Below are 20449 nucleotides of genomic sequence, written 5' to 3'. Positions count from 1 at the left end.
TGTTCCTAACCGTGCCCTGAGTTCATCTGCCTTCCCTATTAGGCCCCTTGCATTGAAATAAATGCTGTTTAATTTATTAGTCCTACCTTGTCCCTGCTTGCCCTAACTATTTGTCTTGCTTCTGTTCTCAACTGTACCAGTTTCAGATTGATCTCTTTCCTCACCATCTCCCAGGGTCCCAACCCCCCCCTACCTTACTACTTTAAATCGTCTCGAGCAGCTCTAGCTAAATCTCCCTGCCAGTATATTAGTCCCCTTCCAATTTATGTGCAAACCGTCCTCCTTATGCAGGTCACTTCTACCCCAAAAGAGGTTCCAATGATCCAAAAATGTGAATCCTTCTCCCATACACCAGCTCCTCAGCCAGGCACTCATCTGCTCTATCTTCCTATTCCTGCCCTCACTAGCTCGTAGCACCGGGAGTAATCCAGATATTACTACTCTCGAGAATCTCCTTTTTAAATTCCTGCCTAACTCTCTGTAATCTCTCTTCAGAACCTCAATCTTTTCCCTTCCTATGTCGTTGGTTCCAATGTGGACAATGACCTCTTGCTGGCCCCTCTCCCCTTGAGAACATTCTGCACCCTCTCTGAGACATCCTTGATCCTGCTACCAGGGAAGCAACACACCATTCTGATTTTTCGCTGCTGGCCACAGAAACATCCATCTGTACATGATCGGGATAAACCTACATAAACCAACTAGCATTAATATAGCTATGACAAAGGTACACTTGTCCAGTTGATCCCATAATGTTCTCACTAAATCTGGGGACTTGTGTCAAATTTGGTAGAGGTGCCCCACAAACCAATAAAGGCACAGCCTGTCATAATGTTACTCCTAGAACCAGTGTTGAAGATATTTTTACCACCATCCCTGGATTATGCCAAGTGCAGCTGGTAGTACAGACTAAGTACAGTTGGCAGCATAGTGATAGAAAGTCAAGAGGGAGTGGCTGTGGAAATACCATTGGCATGTCACCTATCAAGTCTCAGGTCACCAAGTCAGACAAGGGGAAGGAAGCCTCCTGATGATTACCCCTTATAAATCGTGACTGATTAATCAATACTGCATGTTGAAGCCACTTGAATGAAGCACTGAGGATAGTAAGGGCACAAAAAGTATAGTAGATGGACATTTTAGTATCATCAGGAGTGTAGGTTTTTGTTAGTTTGGTAATTGCACTAATGGTAAAACAGTGTTTACAAGGTTAACAATTCAAACTTCAATGTAATGCTTTAGAGGTCTGACAACTCATCCTAACCTGATGAACATAAATCCATCTGGAAAGATATATGTTATTGTCTGTTGCACTTTTTGATAATTTGATTGTTTAATTACAGCATTCTTTCACTCATTGTCACTGCATAGCCATCATTATTGAAATGTTCTTTCTCAATCTCTTTGTGTGTGATTAGTAAGTATTGGTCTGATCTGGTTTTTGTTACTTCACAATATAGCACTATGACCATAAGTAATTTTGCATGATATTGGCTAGTTGTATATTTTAGAAACATTTGCTGGTATCTGAATAATTATATTTGTATTCCTCATGCAGCGTTGGTAGTTCTTTACCAGTACTCATGGTATAATCTCTTTCTTTCTCCTTTGGCTTTGAAGAAGAATGTCCTGTGTCAAGAGGTCCTAAGATTTCATAGATAATTGCTTGCCAGGCAAAGTTGTTTGCACCTGCATTTTGAGCGTAAGTTGCGCTAGAGATGATGATCTTTACTCTATTAGTGTTTCATGAAATGCAGCAATGAGATACTAAGGTGACAATGTGATGAACGTCACTCCCCTGTATAGTGCATATCTTGAAATAGTTTGCCAATGTACTGTATTCTTTTTCAGATTTTATCTGTTCTGGCATGGCAAACTGAAAATAGCACTCATCATATCAGCGTCACACTCTTCTTGCTAAGCTGTCGAACAATGGAATCTAAGTAACCTATCATAATAATGTAATCTTTGCTGCATTGTGAACAGGTTTATTGCTACTTTTTTTAAGGAATAGATGGAACATGGTATGGATGTAGAAGTCCTGTATGCTGCTGGGATTGATACATTTGGCGTGCCTCATACATTCATGAGTTGTTGAATATCCTGATTCATCCTGAACAGTACATTCACATGCTAGCTGTCTTGTGCATTCAATATGCATTTAACACCTATTCTTACCCGCTGTAACATGTAACATAACATCTTGCTGTAATACATTGGTATTCATCGGGTTCATACTGACTTTGACTGAAGTGTAACAAATTAACCTTGAGAATAAAAGCAAAATGCTATGGAAACTAAAATAAGAATAGAAACTGCTGGGGAAACGCAGCAGGTCTGGCAATATTTGTGGAAATAGAAGCAGAGTTAATGTTTCAAATCCAAAATGACTTAGTCTGTATTCTGAATATGAGTAGGATTGGACTCAAAACATTGTTTTCCTCCACAGATATCACCAGATCTGCTGAGTTTCTCCAGTAATTTCTGTTTTTATTATTGACGATATCTTCAACGTTGTAGTATAGAGTGTCAGCACCTTGATCGAGAGGAATACCTTGGTCTTTGTGTGAGTTTCATAAACTGCTTGACCTAAGGGGCAACTTTTTCATGCAGAGGGTGGTACTTGTATGGAATGAGCTGCCAGAGGAGGTGGTGGAGACGAGTACAATTACAACATTTAAAAGGCATTTGGATGGGTATATGAATAGGAAGGGTTTGGAGGGAAATGGGCCGGGTGCTGGCAGGTAGGACTAGATTGGGTTGGGATACCTGGTCGGCATGAACGGGTTGGACCGAAGGCTCTGTTTCCGAGCTGTATGACTCTATGATTAGTGTTTAATCATTCTAGTACCCTGACTTACATTTCACATCAGAGTTGCACTTTGCAGATTATTATCTGATTCAGTTGTGTCACATGACCCATCTGCTACTGTGGGTGTGGCTTGAATCTTCTAAATTATGACTAGATCAAGATCTGTGATTACTGATAGTCTAGCAATACTGGTCCATTTTTATCTCGCAGGTACCAGATTTCAAAAAAGTAAGATGACCCTGTATATTGGCACTGTAGTGTGATTCTACCAATGCATAGAGTTGGTGATCCATTGTATGCTGTGAGATGGTTTCTTGTATTACCATGGAGAATATTGCTGTGATGCATGTTTTTCAGGATATATAGTGACGCCACTTCCAAATAAATCTTTCATGGATCTTTCTGAGCATCTGTGGAAAGACTAGGTATCTTAATTATGTGGTGCCTCTTTCAGGGAAGAGACAAAAAAAAACTGCAGATGCTAGAATCCAAAGTAGACAGGCAGGAGGCTGGAAGAACACAGCAAGTCAGGCAGCATCAGGAGGTAGAGAAGTCGACGTTTCAGGTGTAAACCTTCTTCAGGATTAGTGGGGTGGGTGTAGGGGGAGCTGCAGATAAAGGGGGTGATTGGGGTAGGATGATGAAGTGGGGATAGGTGAAGACAGATACAGGGTATTACCTGGTTCGTTAATGGAAGGAATGAATCTGGTGGAAGGGAGGAGGAGGGCTGGAAAGGGAGTCAGGTGAGTGGGAAGGGAGGTTATTTAAAATTGGCGAACTCAGTGTTGAGTCCTCTGAGTTGTAGGCTGCTCAGGCAGAAAGTGAGGTGTTGTTCGTCCAATTTGCGGTTTGGTGGTTCCTTGTGGCAATGGAGGAGGCCAAGGATGGTCATGTCGGAAAGGGAGTGGGAAAAAGAAAGCAAGATTCTTGGACGTTTTTTCCTATGGATCATCTATAACTTGATCTGTAAAATAGAACTGCATATGTTATTTGCACAGTTATCATTGAATGTGTAATCCATAATGAAAGTGTTTGCTGTCAATTTCTATTTCCAAAGTTTTTTTCAGAAGTAGAATGTATTGCACAAAGCTCATTTATTTGTTTTACTGGCTTTGTTTCTCTCATTTTAACTTGCTTTTGTTTACTTTTATCTTTTAATTTTCTCTTTGTTAACCTATTAATTGTTGTTATCTATTAAACTGCTAATTCAAGAGAGAGTTTTATCATTTAAGCTTTGCAGGCTTGTGGTTGCATGTTTTTACCTAGAGATGGCATTTACACTGAATAAGGAATGATGATGTCACATGGGTTCTATTCTTTTCATGATCTGAAGAAAGACTGGTGGAATTGTCCAAAGTCTGAACACAGGTAAGACTTTTTTAATGTAGAAAATGACTTAAAGTTTTCCAATGGTGCGTTTTCCTTTAGAAGGGCTTTGGAGCTATGGTTTTAGAACTATGTAACTGCTGTATTTCTGGTGAATTGGATGAGTGGGCTCGTTTTTTTCTCAAAAAAGATAGGAAGTATAATGCTGACTGAATAACTTTTAGTTTTGCTTGTATTTGTAATATCAACTTTTTTTCAATTTTTAAGTAATGGGACCTAGTAATTTCTTAAATGTTGAAAGACATTAGATTTTCCACCGTAGAACATCCTAGACGGCCGCCTCCTTCAAAGACCGCAATTTCCCCTGCCACATGGTCAACAATGCCCTCCAGCACATCTTCTCCACTTCCTGCACCTCAGCCCTTGAACGCCACCCCTCCAATTGCAACAAGGACAGAACCCCCTGGTCCTCACTTACCACCCCACCCACTCCGGATGCATTGCATCATCCGCCACCTACAAACAGACCCCACCACTAGGGATATATTTATCTCCCCACCATATCTGCGTTTAAGAGAGACCATTCCCTCTGCGACTCCCTTGTCAGATCCACGCCTCCTACCAGCCCACACCCTACTCTTGGCACCCTCCACTGCCAACGCAACAAGTGCAAACCTGCGCCCAGACCTCCCCCCTCACTTATGTCCAAGGCCGCAACGGATTCTTTTACATCCGACAGACGCTTACCTGTATTGCCACACATGTTATCTACTATATCTGTTGCACCCAATGTGGTCTCCTCTGCATCGAGGAGACAGGATGCCAACTTGCGGATCATTTCAGATCGTTTCATTAACCAACCCATCTACCCCATGGCTGAACACTTTAACTGTCCCTCCAACTCCATCCAGGACATGCAGGTTCTAGGCATGCTCCATCACCAATCCCTAACCACCCAGCACCTGAAGGAGGAATGCCTCATCTTCCACCTTGAGACCCTGCAACCACACGAGATCAATGTAGATTTCACCAGTTTCCTCATTTCCCCTCCCCCACCTTATCTCAGTCCCAAGCCTCCAATTCGATACTGCCCTCTTGACCTGTTCATTTTTCTTCCCACCTATCTGCTCCACCCTCCTCTCCAACCTATCACCTTCCCCCCCCCCCCCCCCCATCTTCATCTCGCTATCACATTCCTAGCAACCTTTCCCCAGCCCCATCCGACCCTCATTTATTTCTCAGCCCCTGTGGCCCACAAGTCTCATTCCCGATGAAGGACTTATGCCTTAAATGTTGATTTTCCTGTTCCTCAGTTGCTGCCTGACCTGCTGTGCTTTTCCAGCAGCACGCTTTCAACTCTGATTTCCAGCATCTGCAGTCCTCACTTTCTCCATAAAGAAATTAGCTCTGTCTTGGTATAACTACAGATTAGTACAGCTGTATATACTCTCAGAAACTGGTGTTGCTGGTTGTCCTTATTCTCTGATGTCCAGAGCTGTTGTTCAGTTGATTATTAATTAGTTTTCTAAATGTCTGCCACCAAGCACTCGGAGTCTCTTTTTTTTGGATAGTCTCCACTGCTAACAACTAATCTACCTACCATAGCCATATCCATTTATGAAAGTATTATTAGAATGATTTTGGCCCGTCTTCATATTGAAGGCTCTCTGTCACGCTGTGTGGCACTATCAGTGCGCAAAGTTGGATAGAATCAGAACTATTAGCTTAGGACTGGCATCAGCACCAGCAGAATTGTTTTCCTCCATAATTTGTAAACTCATGGCTCAGCATACCCTTCGCTCCACCATTACCATGCGACCAACTGTGGTTTCAAAAATGACTGGATGTTGAATTGAAGACGTTTTCTCTAGAAATTGCCATAGCCCTTGATAAGCTGTTTCATTAATTCTGCAATATTGGTATCAATCCAAAATGTGGAAGATCCGCAGGTATGTCTGGTCCACAATACACTAGATAAATTCAAACTGAAAAATGATTATCCCATCCCACTTTCAACCATCTGCAAAGTGATGGAAGATTTCAATGTAAAATGCTGTCAAGTGGCATTTGCTCACTAGTAACCTAATCAGCGATACTCACTTTATTTTCTGTCAATACCATTCAACTCTAGACTTCACTCCAACTTTGGTCTAGTTGTAGACAAAAAAAGCTGAATTCCTGACATCAGGGAACATTAATTGCCATCTACTGTCATTAAGGCAGTATTTAATTAAATGTGTCATCAATGAACCTGAATAAAGTTGAAGTAAATTGGAGTCATTGAGAAAAATCTCCACATCTTGGAATCACAGCTCTTGATTAGCTTGGATTACTTACAGCATGGAAACAGGCCCTTCGCCCCAACAAGTCCACACTGACCCACCAAAGCGCAACCCACCCAGACCCATTCCCCTACATTTACCCATGCACCTAACACTACGAGTAATTTAGCGTGGCCAATTCACCTAACCTACACATTTTTGGACTGTGGGTGGAAACCGGAGCACCCGGAGGAAACCCACATAGTCAATCGCCTGAGGCGGGAATTGAACCCAGGTCTCTGGATCAGTGCTAACCACTGTGCCACCGTGCCGCCCACAAACCATAGCAAATAATTGTGGTAGTTGGAGACCAATAAACTCAGTCCTAAGACATCACCATGAGTGCCTCAGAGTAGTATCCTAGACCTGTCATCCCTCCGTCATAAGGTCAGATACAGGGACATTTGTGATTTATGCAATATTCTGTCCCACTTGCAATGTCATAGAATCATAGATTACCTACAGTGCAGAAAGATGTTGTTTGACCCAATGACTCTGCACCAACCCTCCAAAGACCATCTCACCCAGACCCAGACCCCACCACCTCTGCCCCATAATCCTGCATGGGTTTTTTTTTGCATAGCCAGTCCACCTCACCAGCACATCTTTGGACTGTGAAAGGAAAGAGTTGAAAAGTGTGATGCTGAAAAAGCGCAGCAGGCCAGGCAGCATCCGAGGAGCAGGAGAATTGACGTTCCGGACATAAGCAAACTAGAGCACCAGGAGGAAACCCATGCAGACATGGGGAGAATGTACAAACTCCACAAAGACTGTTGTCCAAGGCTGGAATTGAACCCAGGTTGACATTATGTCCTTCTAATCAAAACAAAATATTTTCTCCAACTTTATGCGGATGATTTAACCACTTATCCTCATGGGCATTATGATTAAAGGAATACCAGCATGTATTTTTCATGCTGTGGATAAAAAACATACTGTGTTAGAACAACCTACAATTAATGTGGGGTGGTGGGCACATGACTCCCACGTAACTGAAATACTTATCCAAGTTAATGTACATTCTCACCTAGTCGGTGATGGAAAGCTTAATTTCCATGTAATGTCCCTAGGCATTGGGACAGATTTGGATTTGGTATTTGTTTTACACCCACCCTTATTTGATGCTCCAGTGACCTGGCAGGTTAAATTGGAAATACCCCTACTTGTATAGTGTCATAGAGATGTACAGCATGGAAACAGACCTTTTGATCCAACCCATCCATGCTGACCAGATATCCCAACCCAATCTAGTCCCACCTGCCAGTACTCGGCCCATATTCCTCCAAACCCTTCCTATTCCTGTACCCATCCAAATGCCTCTTAAATGTTGCAATTGTACCAGCCTCCACCACATCCTCTGGCAGCTCATTCCATACACGTACCACACTCTGTGTGAAAAAATTGCCCCTTAGGTCTCTTTTATATCTTTCCTCTCTCACCCTAAACCTATGCCCTCTAGTTTTGGACTCTCCGATCCCAGGGAAAAGACTTTGTCTATTTATCCTATCCATGCCCCACATACTTTTGTAAACCTCTATAAGGTCACCCCTCAGCCTCCGACACTCCAGGAAAACAGCCCCAGCCTGTTCAGCCTCTCCCTGTAGCTCAGATCCTCCAACCCTGGCAACATCCTTGTAAATCTTTTCTGAACCCTTTCGAGTTCACAACATCTTTCCGATAGGAAGGAGACCAGAATTGCACGCAATATTCCAACAGTGGCCTACCCAATGTCCTGTACAGCCTCAACATGACCTCCCAACTCCTGTACTCAGTACTCTGACCAATAAAGGGAAGCATACCAAACGTCACCTTCACTATCCTATCTACCTGCAACTCCAATTTCAAAGAGCTATGAACCTGCACTCCAAGGTCTCTTTGTTCAGCAACACTCCCTAGGACCTTACCATTAAGTGTATAAGTCCTGCTAAGATTTGCTTTCCCAAAATGCAGCACCTCACATTTATCTGAATTAAACTCCATCTGCCACTTCTCAGTCCATTGGCCATCTGGTCAAGATCCTGTTGTAATCTGAGGTAACCTTCTTCGCTGTCCACTACACCTCCAATTTTGGTATCATCTGCAAATTTACTAACTGTACCTCTTATCCTTGCATCCAAATCATTTATGTAAATGACAAAAAGTAGAGGGCCCAGCACCAATCCTTGTGGCACTCCACTGGTCACAGGCCTCCAATCTGAAAGACAACCCTCCACCACCACAACCCTCTGTCTTCTACCTTTGAGCCAGTTCTGTATCCAAATGGCGAGTTCTCCCTGTATTCCATGAGATCTAACCTTGCTAATCGGTCTCCCATGGGGAACCTTGTCGAACGCCTTACTGAAGTCCATATAGATCACCTCTACTGCTCTGCCCTCATCAATCTTCTTTGTTACTTCTTCAAAAAACTCAATCAAGTTTGTGAGACATGATTTCCCACAATTTGTGAGTCCCTCTCTCACTGCACACCCCAGGTCATCTCTTCTGTACCTCTACGATGATTTCCCACACACAAAGCCATGTTGACTATCCTGAATCAGTCCTTGACTTTCCAAATACATATACATCCTGTCCCTCAGGATTCCCTCCAACAACTTGCCCACCACCGAGGTCAGGCTCTCCGGTCTATAGCTCCCTGGCTTGTCTTTACCGCCCTTCTTACACAGTGGCACCACGTTTGCAAACCTCCAGTCTTCCAGCATCTCACCTGTGACTATCGATGATACAAATATTTCAGCAAGATGTCCAGCAATCACTTCTCTAGCTTCCCACAGAATTCTCGGGTACACTTGATCAGGTCCTGGGGATTTATCCACCTTTACCAGTTTCAAGACATCCAGCGCTTCCCTCCTCTATAATCTGGACATTTTTCAAGATGTCACCATCTATTTCCCTACAGTCTATATCTTCCATATCCTTTTCCACAGTAAATACTGATGCAAAATATTCATTTAGTATCTTCCCCCTTTTCTGTGGCTCCACACAAAGGCTGCCTTGCTGATCTTTGAGGGGCCCTATTCTCTCCCTAGTTGCCCTTTTGTCCTTAATATATTTGTAAAAACCCTTTGGATTCTCCTTAATTCTATTTGCCAAAGCTATTTCATGTCCCTTTTTTGCCCTCCTGATTTCCCTCTTAAGTGTATTCCTACTGCCTTTATACTCTTCTAAGGATTCACTCAATCTATCCTGTCTATATACCTGACATATGCTTCCTTTTTCTTAACCAAACCCTCAATTTCTTTATTTTTCTATGAAGAATTGGTTAAGAAAACAACAGTATTCTGTTTTTCTTAAATACTTTGTCATGTTTTGAACAATATGTAGAGGCCCACATAATTTATGCTGCTCCCAAATTGTGATAGTTGCATTTCATTTGGTTTAAAGCAGCATAACGATTTGTATTTGTATTTGGAAGTAGTCAGTTACTATTTGCAGAGCAATCTAACATTTATATACTACTATAGTACCTTTTGTACAGTATGTCTTTGCAGAAAGAATATATTAGCTTTCTGGTGGCACATTGGCGCAGTGGTCAGCACTGCAGCCTTACAGCGTTAGGGACCTGGGTTCAATTCCAGCCTTGGGCGACTGTCTGTGTGGAATTTGCACGTTCTCCCCATGTCTGAGTGGGTTTCCTTCGGGTGCTTCGGTTACCTCCCACAAAGATCCAAAGATGTGCAGGTTAGGTGGATTGGCCGTGCTAACTTGCCCGTAATGTCAGGTACATTAGTCAGGGGGAGGGAGGGCGGGTGGTGGTTGCTCTTCAGAGGATCAGTGTGGACTTGTTGGGCCAAATGGCCTGTTTCCACACTGTAGGGAATCTAATCTTTTTTATCTTAAACAAAAACAACTCTAAAACTGAACCACATGGAGAGTTACACAGTTTATCTCCTCTTCATGGTATTGTATTTAGTATTGTAGTAGATCAGCAAAAATGCAGGAATTGCATTCATCTGCTGTGGAAATAAAAATTTGCCTGTAAGCAATATTGCTTGCAGGATGTATTACAACAATTAAAACCATATGTGGAGAACTGATCATTTTGAATTCAGGGCTGGTAAACTACGTACAGCTGTCAGGATTAAAGGTGCTCACGATTTAAATTTTGTATGCTTTATTTTTCATTTTTTAAAATACTAAACAGTAGTTGTGGTTTTAAACATATGAGAAACAATGATAATGGTGCTATTCCTTATTTTGGGAAACCATATAGCAAATATTATGAGGGATATTTGAGGTGTTCCTGATTGATTTATGCAGAGCAGGACCTCTTCCAGCAAAAGCTTCCCTTAAAGCTGAAGGAATCTAATTTTGTAATAACCCAGCTCTGGCTGGAGAAGTGGGTTTGGCTTAGACTGCTGACTTTTGCCAATAGGCTGGAGGTTAGCTGGGTGTATCGACAAACATGAGTCAGTCTGCGAGAGTTCCCTAACAAGTGACCTGACTGGCATTCTTTATTACACAGTCCTTGAATAGCTAAGCCACTGCAAATGGCAGTTCCACATTCAGTGTGAGAATGATTCTCCACCTCTTGCTGAGTACCCCACAGGGCCTCGTCAAGCAGTTTCTATTTAATGTAGAAGCCAGACTTCCCTTATTAAAAGGACATTGAAAACCTTTCTTTGTTTCTGCTATGGTGGTTAGTAGGTAGACACATAGACAATACTGGTTAAAGGTAAGTGTTTCAGTTTATTCAAAAAAATTTAGATCCTCTGTGTAAGAAACAACTGCATTGTTACCTCAAATGCTGAATTTCTCAGCTATAACACGGGGAGTTTTTTTGTTCTGAAATTATTTGATCCTAAGTTATGTGGTGTTTAGAATGTAAAATGGAAGTTATTTTTTAAAAATCCTTTTGATGCTTTTTAATGTTACTGCTTCTGCGTGCCTTTTGATACATAAATTACTGCTGCTATAGAGTTATATTGTGGCAATTTTAACATCACTTACAGTGCGTCTGTGTAACTAATTGGATCATGCCATGAAAGCTGATTGGCTTTTCATTAATTTTCAGAGTTATTGCAATATTGTATGTTAATTAGAAGTAGGTGCAGGCATCTAGTTTTTATATTCGTTTCTAAGTTGCTTAGAAAAAATGAACAGATTTGATATACAGATGTGTAGCGTTTAGACACTACTAACCTTTTTTCTTTTTTGGGTCAACATGGATCTCCAATGGGAAGCTGAATCTGTGGGTGTCTGAGATTTGTTTAAGCTTCTGAGCAGAGCTGTGTGTGTCAATTCAGCTGTTGGTAGGATTTAAGAGGAATGACAGAATGCAAATGGTGAACCTTCTGACATCTGGTTTTGAAGTGGGTTGAGGTTTTCTTAAGTCAGTTTCACAAAATATCATATCTATTCTGTTGCTAATGATCTTTTTAACTGTTCAATCTCTGCAATTTTCCACATTTTATAGTGACTGCTTCATGGGTGGTGTCAGCAGGGTCAAACTTTCGAAAGCTAACTCTGAAAAAGGCAAGACCATTAGCACCAAATTGACATTTTTACTTTTTCTGTTAACTGAACTAATTAAAGTGCTTTAATGCTAACATTAGCTGAGATTACTTGGATTTAATTTTTTTTTGCAAAAAACAAAGTTGTCTGCTTGTGAATAGAGATTTTCTGTCTGTCTAATAGAGTTTGGTGATGTATTAATGGACTATTGTATTTTGTATATATAGCTAGTGAATGCTAGTACAGCAATAGATTTGCTGTGTAATGCTTACATAAATGCTTTACATTTCATAAACCTGAACAGGAGTTCTAAATTGGCCGTGGTTCACATTCACAGAATAGGTTGTTAGTCAATATATCTGAAGAATTTTTCATATAAGCAACCAGGATATTGACATGTTGCTTCTGAATTACTTTGTTTTTATTGTTTGGTGGATAAAGTTTCAGTTTAGAAATCGATCACTACTAAAAATCTGTTAATTATCTTATTTTATAGTTTTCATTTATTCAAGGTTAGCATTCAGGGCTGCATTGCCATGATTTTAAGTTGTTCAAGAAGTCAGTATCATCAGGCTTGATTATGTCATCCAACTAGTAAACGGAACCAACAAAAACAAAGTAAGGCAGTTACATTAATGGAAACGAATAATCATATTTATAGTGGATTTAATTAATAAGAATATTTCTGCAGCATAATTTGTTTTACCTTCAAATAGTATTTGTTAAATGTCTGAACTCACCCGAATCCTGTGACTTCAGAAATGTAATAATACTTCAGGTCTCTACAGTAACTTATTTGTAGATCTGAATTGTTTGATGCTTCTCAGTGATTGAAATTGATAGTAGTTTAAAATGCTTTTACATCCAGTGAAAGATGAAATATTTTTAGTTTATGCTGTGTTCCTTTTAATAGTGCACAACATTTTTACAATACTCAATTGCTAATAAGTAGCGGGCATGACTTAAGGCTAGTGTTCTGGTTTTCTGACTGTGGGCTTAGAAGGCACTTGTCTTTGAAGTATGCAAGCGAGAACAGACTGTAGGACTCCTGAGACAATTAACTACAATTTAGATAATTCTAATTTCATCTTGACAGTCCGTATTTTTGTGTTTTTTATTAATTATTTCCTTTATAAATTTAGTTTACATTAATTTAAGGACAGCATGACTTTAGAGATTGTTGTAAATTATTCTATTTCTGTACACTTAAGTAATCTGCAGTCGAAAGGGTTTATTTTGTTAAGTAATTTGTTCTGGAATGTTTCACACCATAAATGGATATTAACATTAAAGGAGCATGACAACTACTAAAAGAAATGTTTACTGTAAGAAATAAGGCTTATTTTTCTGTTTTATGAAGCACTGCAGATCTGCTTTTCAGCTTGTAAACATATTCATTAATTAATAATTAATTGCTTCGCTAAAATCATTATCAATGTTTACATTAAAATGAGGGTGATAATATCTGAAAGACGATTGCTGCTAAGTATTGTAGTGCGTCAAGGAATGTCTTTCAAGCTGCTGTTGCTGCCTGATTTTGCTGACTGGTGAACTAAGTTGGATAATTTTGTGTTTTGCTTGTTATTTTCATTTAACTATTACCAACAGCAGTTGCTTCAAGGAATGTGTTTTGATTTGTTTATGCTCCTTTTCAACTAGCTGTAATGAAAAAAATCCCAATTTCTTACTCTCATTTCCAAGTTTTACTTAAATACCATGATCACAAAAGCACAAGTAAGGAAAAGGAAGAATAATTCTATTGAGTTTATTTTTGGAAAGGAAATGCTCATGTCATCTCTATAATCAAATTATTGTTTATATATTTAGTACAACAGGATCTTGATCAGATGGGCCAATGGAGCTGGGGAGTAGCAAATGGGGTTTAATATAAAACATGAGGTGCTGCATTTTGGAAAGGCAAATCAGAGCAGGACTTATACACTTAACGGTAAGGTCCTGGGATGTGTTGCTGGACAAAGCAACCCTGGAGTGCAGGTTCATAGTTCCTTGAAATTGGAGTCACAAGTAGGTAGGATAGTGAAGAAGGCATTTGGTATGCTTTCCTTCATTGGATAGAGTACTGAGTATAGGAGTTGGGAGGTCATGTTGCGACTGTACAGGACATTGGTTAGGCCACTTTTGAAATACTGCGTGCTGTTCTGATCCTCACGCAATTGGAGGATGTTGTGAAACTTGAAAGGATTCAAAAAAGAATTACAATGAATTTGTCAGGGTTGGAGGATTTGAGCTACAGGGAGAGGCTGAATAGGCTAGGGCTGTTTGCCCTGGAATGTCGGAGGCTGAGGCATGACCTTGTACAGGCTTATGAAATCATGAGGGCCCTGGATAGGGTAAATAAACAAGGTCTTTTCCCTGAGTTGGAGAGTCCAGACGAGAGGGCATAGATTTAGGGTGAGAGAGAAAAGATTTAAAAGGGGCAACTTTCTTACACAGAGGGTGGTGCTTGTATGGAATGAGCTGCCAGAGGAAGTGGTTGAGGTTGGCATAATTATAATATTTAACAGGCATCTGGATGGGTATATGAATAGGAAGGGTTGAGAGGGATATGAGCCAAGTGCTGACAAATGAGATTAGATTGGGTTAGGGTATCTGGTCGGCATGGACGAGTTGAACTGAAGGGTCTGTTTCTGTGCTGTTCATCTCTATGACTCTCTGGCATTTTAATATTGATAGATTTAACAACAGTATAAAATCTGGCTTATGTACAAGATGTTTTGCTTACAAAATTCTAGAAATTTACTCCTTTGAAACAATGGTGCTGATATTCTCAGTGAGGATGTTGGAGAGCATAAAACCAGGAAGAGACTTGGGGAAGCTGTGGGAACCCTGCATGCTTCAGGACTCCAGTATTGAGTTCAATAATTTTGTGGCCTGAACAACACCTCTCATATCTTTACTCCAACCCCTGCACACCAGGCTTTGTCCTTGCATGGCTGCTTCCACAATCTACCTATTGTAAGCTACTAATAGTCCCCACTAACAGCTATGATTCCCCTCAGCTGATTTTTACCAATTCCTTTGCCTGCCCAACTATTTTTCTCTCTCTCTCTCTCTGGGGTCCAACTCCACCTATCATTCATCATCCTCCCCCGACTCAGGTATTCAGCATATATGCCAACTTTTTCCTAGCTACAATCAGTTCTGATGAAGGGTCACTGGACCCGAAGCATTAACTCTGCTTTTTCTCCACACTTCCTCCCAGATCTGCTGAGTTTGATATTTAGGTAGATTGGATTTGGTGCAAATCAACAATGACTAACAAGAAATTAAGGCTTGGGTGGTGAGGAGAGGTTAGGCAAGGTCATTGAATGAGGAGAGGATGAAATCAATCAAGGCTATATTTAGCAAAAGGGAGGCATAGTTTTTTTTGGTTAGCTGTTCCTATGGCCCTCAAGCTGATGTGTAAATTTGTATATTGTGTTTTGTGGGGCTTAATCAAATAGGACATCCAATTGCACTGTTAAAGGCTAATTAGAATGTGATAATGACAGATATCCCACTTTTCTAAGACAAGACCTGCTCAATTTTTTTTTCTAATTTTGAACCTCTTGCTGTCCCGGGAACCCATCGTGAATAAACTTATTTATGGGTTTATGTGTCTGTGATTTGATGATGATATATATCCTGTTGTCTTCAAGAACTATCCATTCCCTCATAAGACCAAGATCATGTCATTAAAAGAACTTATCTGTTGGTCCATTTTAGGAATTGCAGCAACTATACCTATTTCTATGCATTTTACACTTGGCATCACAAGGTAATCATATCTGTACAAGAATCTACTCTGTAATTCTGTGACCCAGACTTGTAAGCCCATGTTTTGTGTTTCATGAGTTGGATCTCAGAGCAAGAAATTCTTAAGATGTAGTCACCTGAAAGAACTGCAATTGATTGCGCTTTTGTTCAGTAAAAGTATTTATCTTTAATTGACAGATATATGTAGTACCAAAGCGAAGTGAGGAAATAAATGTTACTTAACCACAAGTACACAGTATGCACACTGATCTTCATAGACATAGTATTTGTTACAAGTCTTGTACACTTATCTGATTTTTGCCCTTTGTTACATCACTGCCATTGACGGACTGTCAGCACCAGACCCATCTTTCACCAGAGAACTACACACAAATGCAATGGTATCTATTGTGAAAACATAAACCACTTGGTTTTCCAAGACCTGCATCACAATCCAATGACCATGATTGAAAGTAATTACTTGACTGCTAGAAATGCTTTAACAGGCATTTAAGAAGTACCATAGCCATAAAATTGCAGCTAAAAGCTTGATTTTGAAATAATACAGGTCAAATGCCAAGTGTAGAATACCCAGTTAAATCTTTTTCTATACTCCTGGAAAGGGGCATCACTGGATGGGCCAGTATTTATTGCTCATCCTTGTTGCCCTTGAGAAGGTGTCAGTAAGCTGCCTTCTATACCACAGCAGTCTGTGTGTTCTAGGTAGACCCACAATGCCGTTAGAGTGGAAATTCCAGGTTCAGACTCAGCAGCACTGAAGGAAAATAACATATTTTCAAGTCGGGATAGTGAATGCCTTGGAGGGGAACTTGCAGCTGGTGGTGTGCCCACCTATTTAGTGCCCTTGTCCTTCTAGGTGGAACTGGGTTTGGAAAGTGCTGACTAAGGAGTCTTGGTGAATTTCTACAGTGCATCTTGTAGATAATACACACTGCTGCCGCTGACCGACAGTGGTGGAGGGAGTGGATGCTTGCAGATGTGGTTCCAATGTGGCTGCTTTATCCTGAATGGAGTCAAGCTCATTGAGTGTTGGTGGAGCTGCATCAAGCAAAGTAAATGGTCAAGTGAGATTTTGAACATGGACTGCGTTAGAATCTCAGTAGTTACACAGTAGCACTGAATGTTGTGCGATCATCAGCAAACAGCCAACATCCTCTCTTCTGGCCTTAAAATGGGGGTAAGGTAAGGTCTTTGATGAAGGAGGTGAAGATGGTTGTGTCTAGGACACTACCCTGTGGAACTCTTGCAGAAATGTCCTGCAGCTGAGATGACTGACCTTCAACACCACAATCATCATCCTTTGTGCCAGGTATGACTCCAACTAGTGGAGAGATCCCCCAGCACCGCAAAAAGAAATCTCATTGCTAAGAAATCCTCAAATGCAACTTGATGTCAAGAGCAGTCACTCTCACCTCACTTCTTGAATTTAGCTCTTTTTTCCATATTTGAACCAATGCTGTAATGAGGCCAGGAGCTGAGTAGTAAATCAAACTGGGCATCAATCAGCCAATCATTACTAAGTAACTGCTGCTTCATGTCAGTTAGGAGAAAGTGAGGACTGGTGATGCTGGAGATCAGAGCTTAAAAATGTGTTGCTGGAAATGCGCAGTAGGTCAGGTAGCATCAAAGGAACAGGAGAATCGACGTTTCGGGCATAAGCCCTTCTTCAGGAATGAGGAGGGTGTGCCAAGCAGGCTAAGATAAAAGGCAGGGAGGAGGGACTTGGGGGAGGGGCGCTGGGAACACGATAGGTGGAAGGAGGTTAAGGTGAGGGTGATAGGCCGGAGAGGGGGTGGGGGCGGAGAGGTCGAGAAGAAGATTGCAGGTCAAGAAGGCGGTGCTGAGTCTGAGGGTTGGGACTGAGAAAAGGTGGGGGGAGGGGAAATGAGAAAGCTGGAGAAATCTGCATTCATCCCTTGTGTTTGGAGGGTCCTAGGTGGAAGATGAGGCGCTCTTCCTCCAGGCGTCGTGTTGCCATAGTCTGGCGATGGAGGAGGCCAAGGACCTGCATGTCCTTGGCAGAGTGGGAGGGGGAGTTAAAGTGTTCAGTCATGGGGCGGTTGGGTTGGTTTCAGCCAAAGGGTGGTTGGGTTTGTTTCAGCCACGGGGCTGAACACTTTAACTCCCCCTCCCACTCCGCCAAGGACATGCAGGTCCTTGGCCTCCTCCATCGCCAGACTATGGCAACACGACGCCTGGAGGAAGAGCGCCTCATCTTCCGCCTAGGACCCTCCAAACACAAGGGATGAATGCAGATTTCTCCAGCTTTCTCATTTCCCCTCCCCCCACCTTTTCTCAGTCCCAACCGTCAGACTCAGCACTGCCTTCTTAACCTGCAAACTTCTTCCCGACCTCTCCGCCCCCACCCCCTCTCCGGCCTATTACCCTTACCTTAACCTCCATCCACCTATCATATTCCCAATGCCCCTCCCCCAAGACCCTCCTCCCTACCTTTTATCTTAGCCTGCTTGGCACACCCTCCTCATTCCTAAAGAAGGGCTTATGCCCGAAACGTTGATTCTCCTGTTCCTTTGATGCTGCCTGACCTGCACTTTTCCAGCAACACATTTTTAAGCTTCATGTCAGTGTTGGTGATGCTTTCCATCTTTTTACTGATTCTGGAGAATAGACTGATGGAGTGGTAAATCGTCAGATTGGATTTGTCCTGCTTTATCTGTACAGGACATATCTGGACAGTTTTCCACATTATTGGGGAAGTGCCAATGTTGTCATTGTGCTGGAAAAGCTCGGCTGGTGGTGTTGCAAGTTCAGGAACATATATCTTCTGCATTACTGCCAGAATATTGTCAGGGCTCACAGGCATTGTAAGGTCCACTGCTTGCAACCATTTCTTAACATGATGTGGAGTGAATTGAACTGACTAAAGGCTGCCATCTGCAGTGCTGGGGACCTCTGGAGGAGGCTGAATGGATCATCCAATTAGCACACCTGGCTGAAGTTTGTTGCAGGTGCTTAAGCCTTATCTTTTGCACTGATATGTTATTGAGATTGGGAAGTCTCCTCTTCCACTGAGTCATTTCATTGTCCAGTACCATTCATGATTGGTTGTGGCAGGACTGCAGAGCTTGCGAAATTGTTTAACTGTATGACTGGCTGTTTTTGCGGTTTGGCATGCAGGCAGACCCGTTTTAGCACCTTAACCAGGTTGACATTTCATTTTTAGATATACATGGTGCTGCACCTGGGCCCTGCTAGTCTTCATTGAACCAGGGTGGATACCTTAGCTTGGCCGAGTGTGGGATATGCTGTGCCATGAGGTTGCAAATTGTGTTGGAGTATAATTCTGCTCCAGTTGATAGCCCGTTAGGGGTTACCCAGTCTTAGGTTGCTAGATCTGATCAGAGTCTGTCCCGTTTAGCACAGTGATAATGTCATGCAACACAATGCAAGTTACTCACCATGTGAAAGTGAAACTTTATATCCTTAGTACAAATTCATAATATGAGCAATGGAGGTTGCTTTGATACTCCCTCTTAGGAATTTTAAGCAACCTGTTTCCTAATCTCCCAGGCATCTTGCCACCATTTTCAAAAACCTTTAGTTTCATGAGTTATTTGTGAATCTGATATGAATTTCCAAATTCATGACGTTAGCAACAAGCTTTAATATCTTTTCACATTTAGCTTAGCTGTCATATAAAAGGAGAAGCGTTCTTACACTTCAGCTCTGTACAGCAAACGATAATTACAGTGCTAGTGCTCTGAATGCGCCTGAATGTGGCAGAAGAGTACTTATGTGCAATTCATGGGGAAATAATTGCTGGTATGCTGACTGATGACGTGGCAACTGTGGAAATCTGATTTTCATTTCACACAGAGATACACACCTATCACTGCCCATTTTGGAATGTAACTGTTCAAACTTTCTGGAAGATATCAGAATGTCAATTACAGTGCAAAATGCAATAACTTTTTTTCAATGAGTTATAATGCTTGTTCAGATAAAATTTTGGTTGACGATTTAGAGAATAGATTTTGTTTTCAGGAACTTGCAGTATTCATTTCTGGCTGATGTGAAATTTGTTTTTTTACTGTGTTTTTGCTCATATTTTAAAGACTTTTTATTTAACGACCTAATTTATTTTGAGTCTTTAATTCATAGCACGCAACACAACTAGGAAAAGTTTATGCGAAAGAGAGAAATAGTGATAGAAAAGTAAACAAGCTTGCAGGCGTTTGTGATTCTACAATTCTGTCAAAAATACCTTTTAGGGATTATGATGCAGACCTGGCTCCTCAGTTTAAATGTCATAATCTTTATTTTAGAAAAATACATTGTAATTGCTGTCAGCCAGATATCTGTAACAAACTGTAAAATTATTTTCTTCAAAAACTTTGTATGTATATTGACTGCTAAAGTTTTATTTGGATCAGTTTAAAATGGACAACCTTGAAGAAATAGAATTGCTTTTATTGTTTTTGCATAATTTCTGTGGTTAAACAATGGCCAATTTGTTTGGAGGTCAGAGAAACTGCATGGACCTGACTGGCTTCATTATAAATATGAAACAGTAAAAATTATAAACTTCCAAAAGTTTAATTTTCCAAGTCTGTCAAATGCAGACAAAAACTGAATTCATTAAATGTTGTTTACATAGCAGCAATAGCCATTGAAATGTCATTTCATAACTACATTTTAAAATATTATTGTTCAATCATGATAACAGCTATGAAGGAACCTTTTGTAAGAGAATCTTACAAACAATAAAAGCTCTTTAGCACAATGCATAATATGGCAGTTA

At 41.1% G+C, this 20449-nt stretch overlaps 1 protein-coding gene across 4 annotated transcripts in view; it reads left to right on the top strand.

Annotated features, from left to right (window-relative positions):
- The window catches only part of prickle2b (prickle homolog 2b), a 290050-nt gene that overhangs the window by 119945 nt on the left and 149656 nt on the right, over positions 1-20449 (top strand). The window contains exon 1 of one of the 4 annotated variants that reach the window (XM_043708276.2): positions 10907-11131. The exons of the other annotated variants lie outside the window; for them this stretch is intronic. The gene's annotated coding sequence lies outside the window, so the exon portion shown is untranslated. Of the gene's footprint in view, positions 1-10906; positions 11132-20449 lie in introns of those variants that run through there. 4 annotated transcript variants of the gene reach the window in all.

Source organism: Chiloscyllium plagiosum, unplaced genomic scaffold (genome assembly GCF_037043375.1).
Source record: "Chiloscyllium plagiosum isolate Xiang-an unplaced genomic scaffold, Cpla_swu_hap1 HiC_scaffold_14, whole genome shotgun sequence".
Classification (NCBI taxonomy): domain Eukaryota; kingdom Metazoa; phylum Chordata; class Chondrichthyes; order Orectolobiformes; family Hemiscylliidae; genus Chiloscyllium; species Chiloscyllium plagiosum.
This window is presented reverse-complemented; position numbering and strand designations above follow the sequence as displayed.